Source organism: Sinocyclocheilus grahami, unplaced genomic scaffold, assembly GCF_001515645.1.
Source record: "Sinocyclocheilus grahami isolate Dianchi unplaced genomic scaffold, SAMN03320097.WGS_v1.1 scaffold290.1, whole genome shotgun sequence".
Lineage (NCBI taxonomy): Eukaryota > Metazoa > Chordata > Actinopteri > Cypriniformes > Cyprinidae > Sinocyclocheilus > Sinocyclocheilus grahami.
This window is the reverse complement of record NW_015505469.1, coordinates 1,029,512-1,037,415: the sequence shown is the minus strand read 5'-3', so window position 1 is coordinate 1,037,415 and position 7,904 is coordinate 1,029,512. Positions and strand designations below refer to the sequence as shown.

At 42.0% G+C, this 7,904-nt stretch overlaps 1 long non-coding RNA gene across 1 annotated transcript in view; it reads right to left on the bottom strand.

Moving 5' to 3' along the window:
* Positions 1-2,057: 2,057 nt before the first annotated feature.
* LOC107600710 (uncharacterized) overlaps positions 2,058-7,904 on the bottom strand; it is an 11,384-nt gene continuing 5,537 nt past the window's right edge. The window contains exon 3 of the long non-coding RNA XR_001610833.1: positions 2,058-2,187. This is a non-coding gene — a long non-coding RNA (uncharacterized lncRNA). The remainder of the gene's footprint in view (positions 2,188-7,904) is intronic.

Sequence of the window (7,904 nt, the reverse complement as noted above, 5' to 3'; positions counted from 1 at the left end):
GGTTCTGGTCGTCTCACACGTCTTCCATTTAAGGATTATGGAGGCCGCTGTGCTCTTAGGAACCTTAAGTGCAGCAGAATTTTTTTTGTAACCTTGGCCAGATCTGTGCCTTGCCACAATTCTGTCTCTGAGCTCTTCAGGCAGTTCCTTTGACTTCATGATTCTCATTTGCTCTGACATGCACTGTGAGCTGTAAGGTCTTGTATAGACAGGTGTGTGGCTTTCCTAATCAAGTCCAGTCAGTATAATCAAACACAGCTGGACTCAACTTAAGGTGTAGAACCATCTCAAGGCTGATCAGAAGAAATGGACAGCCCCTGAGTTAAATATATGAGTGTCACAGCAAAGGGTCTGAATACTTAGGACCATGTGATATTTCAGTTTTTCTTTTTTAATAAATCTGCAAAAATGTCAACAATTCTGTGTTTTTCTGTCAATATGGGGTGCTGTGTGTACATTAATGAGGAAAAAAACTTAACTTGAATGATTTTAGCAAATGGCTGCAATATAACAAAGAGTGAAAATTTTAAGGGGGTCTGAATACTTTCCGTACCCACTGTATGTGTGGAGACCCTCAGATTTCATCTGAAATTTACATTTTACTTATCTTTTTCTTGTGTACAGAGCTTGTGATCTTTCAGAACACACAAATATTTGGAGATAATGGCTGGAAAGAGAATACAGTCAAAGCTCCGATCACAAAAAACACACATCATTCTCTCAGTACTGTTATTTCATGGCTGATGATATTTAGAATCACACTGTGTCCAGGCTATGTGAGAGAACATAGTTCTTCCTTGCCTTTGTTATATCAGGGAATATCAATTAAAATATATCTAATTAACTAATACTTATTTCACAATCCCAGTAACATTCATAACTAGAACTTTAGACACATAAACTAACAGCTTTAAACATTACTATCTAAATGCAAGCTTTAAAAAAATGCCTTTACATGTTGGTTGCCACATAGGCTGAATCAAAGTTCTCTATTATCTGTATATATTACAATAGATAAATGAAAATAGTGTGTTGCAGAGGGCATTGGTGACATCCTTTTCCACCCTATTTTCCCTTGAGCTACAAAAGAAGATTGGTATCATATATTTCAATCCTCTATTTGTCTTTCTCTGAAAGAAATAATTTTTTCAGCAAGGATGCATTTTAAAAAATCTTCTTTTAAATAAATGCTGTTCTTTTGAGCTTTCTATGCATCAAAGAACCTTGAGAAATCTATCACAGTTTCTACAAAAATACCAAGCAGCACAATTGTTTTCAAAGTTGATAAAAATAAAAAAATGTGTCTTAAAGGGGTCATATGATGTTGCTAAAAAGAACATTATTTTGTGTATTTGGTGTAATGAAATGTGTTTATGCGGTTTAAGGTAAAAAACCCCCATTATTTTCCACATACTGTACATTATTGTTTCTCCTCTATGCCCCACCTTTCAGAAACGCGTCGTTTTTTTACAAAGCTCATCGGTCTGAAAAGCGAGGTGTGCTCTGATTGGTCAGCTATCCAGTGCGTTGTGATTGGCCGAATACCTCAAGTGTGTGATGGAAATGTTACACCCCTTGTCATATTGTGATGCCTTGTCCTGCCCGGAGCGATGAAACAAAAACATTAAAAAACCCATTATAAACGAGGCATTTGTTGCATCCAGTGGGGACATAATTACTGATTATAATGACTTATACTGTCTTTTTACGCGTTGCATTGCATCGCGCCGCGTAAACATAAAACCATGTCTGCATTTGTGATAGGCGAAATTACAAACTACAAACGCTACTCTACACTGCTCAAAACTCGCGTTTGAATCGTCAGTGGCAAATCCTTTAAATATAAAAAACGTACTTACAGTCTGTGAGTCAGAACAGCCGGCATTGTAGTCTACTCTACCAGGATCAGGAAACAGTCCTCCATAAAATGCGCTGGACACATCTGAACATTTGGGTTGAACTGTTCTGGAACAGTGTTGTAAATACAACTTAACGTCTCAGGTTACGTACGTAACCATGGTTCCTTGAGGGAACGAGACGCTGCGTCTGAGAACGCTTCGGGAATGCCTTCTGTGACCACGCTCTGAATCACATGTGAAATCAGTCCAATAGCTGGGTGAGACGTCAAGGGCGGGTGACATCATGACCAGGAAGCTATAAAAGCACGTGCGGTGGAGCCGGCGTCAGCTTCAGGCATGAAGCAAGCGCTGGCAGGGATGCCGGAAGTATGGCACCGAGACGCAGCGTCTCATTCCCTTGAGGAACCATGGTTACATACATAACCTGAGACGTTCCTCTTCAGGAACTCGAGCTACATCGGAGAACGCTTCGGGAACGAGAATGCCCACACCGCCAGACTTTCAAATCTATGCCTAGTGTGGAAGCCTGCACAGCTAGGGCGAGAGAACAGAAGAGCCAGGAGAGCCAGGATATTTCACCCCCGCCCGGAGCTGTGGAAGTTATGGGTGTGGCCCCTGAGGGGGCACAACTAGTAGCTTCTGGTCTCTCAACTGAGGTTGTTGAGACCATCCTCCAATCCAGAGCTCCCTCCACGAGGAAACTGTACGCCTTGAAGTGGAAGCTTTTCACTTCCTGGTGTAGAGACCGCCAGCTCGACCCAGCTAACTGCCCAGTTGGTACAGTACTGGAGTTCCTGCAGGCTCGTTTCTCTACAGGGTTAACCCACTCCACCCTTAAGGTCTACGTGGTGGCCATTGCGACCTACCACGACCCCCCCCCCGGTGGCCAGTCAGTGGGGAGACACCCCCCGTTTACACGTTTCCTCCGCGGTGCGCTGAGGGTGAGGCCTCTCGTACGATCTCGCGTCCCCACATGGGACCTGGGCGTGGTGCTAGAAGCTCTCTGTAAGCCTCCGTTCGAGCCAATTGAGGAGATCTCTGATCGCCACCTTACTTTAAAGACTACCTTTCTTCTGGCGATATCTTCTCTTAAGATAGTTGGGGATTTGCAGGCCCTATCAGTGGCCCCTTCCTATCTTGACTTTGCGCCCGGTCTAGTCAAAGCGTTTCTGTACGCTCGAGTGGGGTATGTCCCTAAAGTATGCACCGCAGCTTATCATACTCCAGGTCTTTAGTCCTCCTCCCTTCAGGGAGCCAGACCAGCAGAAGCTTAATTGTAAGTGTCCAGTGCGAGCAACTGGGCGGACCAACTGCTTGTTTGCTACGGTTCCCCTAAGAGAGGTCTTCAAGCAACGAAACAGACTCTCAGTCAGTGGATAGTGGATGCCATCTCCATATCTTATGAGTCCTCTGATCTCCCCTCGCCGGTAGGGGTCAAGGCTCACTCCACTCAAAGTGTGGCGGCCTCCAAGGCCTTTTTAGCAGGTGTCTCTATGCAGGCCATTGACTGTTGGTCCACGCCCATTACCTTCGTCAGATTCTACGATCTAGATATGCGAGCCACTCCTGGCTCTTCTGTTCTCTCGCCCTAGCTGTGCAGGCTTCCACACTAGGCATAGATTTGAAAGTCTGGCGGCGTGGGCATTCTCGTTCCCGAAGCGTTCTCCGACGTAGCTCGAGTTCCTGAAGAGGAACGTCTCAGGTTACGTATGTAACCATGGTTCCTCAAGGGAATGAGACGCTGCATCTCGGTGCCATACTTCCGGCATCCCTGCCAGCGCTTGCTTCATTCCTGAAGCTGACACCGGCTCTGCCGCATGTGCTTTTATAGCTTCATGACGTCACCTGCCCGTGACGTCTCGCCCAGCTATTGGACTGATTTCACATGTGATTCAGAGCATGGTCACAGAAGGCGTTCCCAAAGCGTTCTCCGACACAGCGTCTCGTTCCCTCGAGGAACCATGTTTACATACGTAACCTGAGACGTTTTGTATACAAGTGTAATAATAGTAACAGCTGCAAATTGTTTTATTTAGACTATAAGTCTATGCTAATTCACGAATTACCTCAAATGCCATACACGGCGTTTGATCCTTTAGATTGGCAGGTTTGAGAGCAGGAAAATACAGTACAGAATACAGAAACCAAATACTACATCACCAATCTGGAATCATTTCCATTCATGTCACCCATTCGCATTTGTACAAATTTGTGCATTTTGTCAGCTGGTCAGGTTTGTATTTACTACTTTCGGTGTTTGAAAAAAAAACATGAATTACCATTCTGAAACATCCTGTTGTAAGCATGTTTGAGGAGGTGGTTGGTTGTCTCCTGTCGTCGGTGATTCAGGGTCTGAGTTCGGCTCAAACACGTAAGGCCAGACAATATTTCCCTCAGCAGTGACCATCATTACTGGTGTTTCTATTGACCTTACTTGTGAGTAACACCAATCCACAGCAGGCTACAGCATACATGACCCTAGTTAGCTGTGGTTGGCCTGGCTGTGCGTCACTCAGAAAACAACCGGCCAATCAGAAGAGAGGCTCATGAATATTAATTAGACAGGCCAAAATCGACCAGTTCTTTGCAGAGCTCCTGAGAGAGGAGCTATAAAAATATATTGAGATGGTTTTTGGTACTTATACCACAAATATATATTCTTAAGGACATCAAGACTTAAAATAAAACTCCAGAAAGGTGTAAAATATGTGACCTTTAAGGTTCTTAATTCAGCAAACAATACTTTGAGAGGAACTAGTGTACTCTGGACAGTTTTTACAGTTTATCAATGCGTTTTGATGACCAAATGTACCTTGATATGATTGATATGATTAAAGTTCAACACAACACACTATTTATCATCATCAAAATATATAAAACCTTCCACCTTTCTTAATTCATAACATAACATTCTCCTCTAGTTTTTTTTTTTTAGTCAGAGAAGGTTTTTGCTCACATGTGACTCAGATCTCACATGGAATCTGATCTTTTCAATTCTGATTTGTGCCACTTCCATATGTAGTACTAAATCCGATACAGCCCTGCAGAAAAAAAAAACAATAGACACCATCACAGAATTTGTAGTGGTTTTACTGGTTATAAGGGGAATTGTACTGGTTTTATTGGTGGCTTGTTAAAACCACTAAATCCTAATGGAATATATCCCAAAACATACTACAGAAAAGCATTTTTAATGATTAAAAGTTGATGGTTTGTAATGTTTGTAATGGTATTTGTAGTGGAAACCATTAGAATTTCTGTGATGGTTTCTATAGTTTTTTTTAAGCAGGGAGGTCAGATGTTTTGCAATGTGATGAGACTATAATTATATAACTATAAGTAAACTACACTGCTCAAAAAAATTAAAGGAACACTTTTTAATCAGAGCATAGCATCAAGTCAATTAAACTCCTGGGAAATTGATCTGGTCAGTTAAGTAGCAGAGGGGGTTGTTAATCAGTTATTAAGCATTAAGCAGTTGTAAAGCATTTGCCATTGAACACCAGAATTGGCAGGTCCTCCACTGGCGCCCTGTGCTTTTCACAGATGAGAGCAGGTTCACCCTGAGCACATGATAAAATGATTATTGCGGCCCATTCTGCCCCCTTTCCAGCAGTGCGCTTTCGTTTCTCCATAAAGCCCAATTTCATGTGCAAATCAGTAAAATCATGTAATGTGACTTTTGCAAAATGGGATGCGCTTGATTTACTGAAGTGTAATAGATTTATTTATGTTTTTAAAAGCGCTAAAAAGAAGTTGAGCTTCCGGAGGATTTCTGTGTATTCGGTCAGAGACGGAACAGAACACGGACATGTAAAGTCAACTTTTAGCTCAAGTTGCATGCCTAAAGGTCAAATACACAAAAACATAAAAATGCAGCGCTTAGTGATCATTCATGTAAACCTTCGTCAGTCATGTAATAATGAGCATAAACAGTTGAGTTGAGAATGAAAATACGCGTGTAACGGTAAATTGGATCCCTGCAGCTCTTAAAGTGACAGCGGGCTAATATTCCTGCTGCCGACTGTGGGCTTAATATTAATCAAACAACAAAAGACAAATTCAAAATCACACACTGCTCTTGAGTGAAGGAGTTTTGTAACTTTAATAAGAAACAAATATGTTTTAATTCTAACTCAGACTATGCTGTTTTATTTTATATTTGATTATTCATTTCTGTTAACTGAATACTTGAGACTTGCATAAAAAAAACCTTTAAGCACAGTTTGTTTCATTTGTATCTTTTTATTCTATTGCATTTGTCCTTTATGTAGTATGTAGGCAGTTCCTGGAGGATGAAGGAATTGATACCATTGAATGGCCCCCACGCTCAGCTGACCTAAATCCAATAGAACACCTGTTTCGGTCCATCCGATGCCACCAGGTTCAGTGATGCCCTGTTCCAGATCTGGGAGGAAATACCCCAGGACCCCATCCATTGTCAGGCGTGCATACAAGCACGTGGGGGCCATACAAACTACAGAGTACCATTGAGAGTTGCTTCAATGAAATTTCAGCAAAATGTACTTGCCTGCGGCATCATTTTTTCACTTTAATTTTCGGGGTGTCTTTGAATTTAGCCCTATAGATTGATAATTTTCATTTCCATCAAACGATGTGGCATCCTTTTGTTCCTAACACATTACCCAGTCCATATCAGTATAGATACCCAGCATATTTTTCTATTTAGTCTCTTCCACACAGACACCAAACATGCAAAAGTCTACACCAGATCTTGATTCAATCTTTATTGATATTATTTTCCTAATCACATTCACACTGCTTGTCCCTTTATTCAGACAGGGCTCATGCTTTCATTCGTTTTCCCTTTAATAGGGCTAAAGCATTCATATTGTTTCCCTTTATCTATAGGGCTAATCATTTATTCATCCCTCTCGGGTGCGGCACAAACTGCGTCCATCCATGCCAAGCCACATTTAAGTGATGGACCAAGAGGGTGCGCAGCTCGTACCCATCCAATACGGAATTTATTTATTTCCTCATACATTCACCATCACTCACACAGACATTCATACGGACACAGACACAGTTTCAGTCTCATACAACAAAACACTACACTCTTCCTCGAGTGACCTGCAGTGCTCTCGTTCTTTTACTGACAATTTCTCCCTTAACTCAGTAAAAAAACTGCGCCCAGCAGGGATTTCTGCCTACCCGTGCAGCCCTTCGATCCTCCTTACACCTTTTTCTTTCTCAAAGCGGTATCCGTAGGTCTTTCCGCGCTATCCTTTATTATATCTGCTTCATTGCTGATTGCTGCCCTTTTAGGCCCAATCCACAATAAATACAGACCATTACACGTAATGTATTTCTGCCTACACCATCCAGTTTCAATTTAGGTCACCTATCAAGGCCTTCCTAACAGTAAACCAAATATGTGCACGCAGTTATTTCTTTTGACGTCAAAACCCCTTCTTTACTTTATTTTAGTTATTTATTTATTTTTAATTCTGGAAGAGCAGATTTTAAGTGTCCTTACCACCAAGAGCAGACCAGCAAACAACACACACCAATTATATAAGCAAAATTGCTTACCGTTCGGTGGCCACCGGGTCTGTGTTGTTCGTCTCAGTCAGCCCAAAAGTGGCTGTCTACTCCTCTGCTCTTTTCCGTCCCATCTGGGGTGCCAATTTGTGGTGTCGTCTGCTGCTCATCTTATGAACCACACTCAGTCTTGGGTTTTTGATGCCAGAAGATACATTTTATTTCATCATCAATGAGAATAAAACGGAGATGCTCTCTACAGCGAAACATCTGCAGAATGATAATCTTGTCTTCTTTTTATACAGTTCTGACTTTAAGGCGTGGGGTATATATCCCATACAGTTTTCCATACATTGAATGGTTCCTTTGTGCATACAGTTCTCCCTAGAGAGAAAGCCCCGGGGCAGCGTTGACAAGTTTCTTTGCGAAACTTGCATGAAGTGTGTGTGTGTGTGTGTGTGTGTGTGTGTGTCAGTAAGCAGTGCATTAAAATATAAATTTAATTAAAAGCTCTGCTGTACAGTTAGTTATGTAGATCTG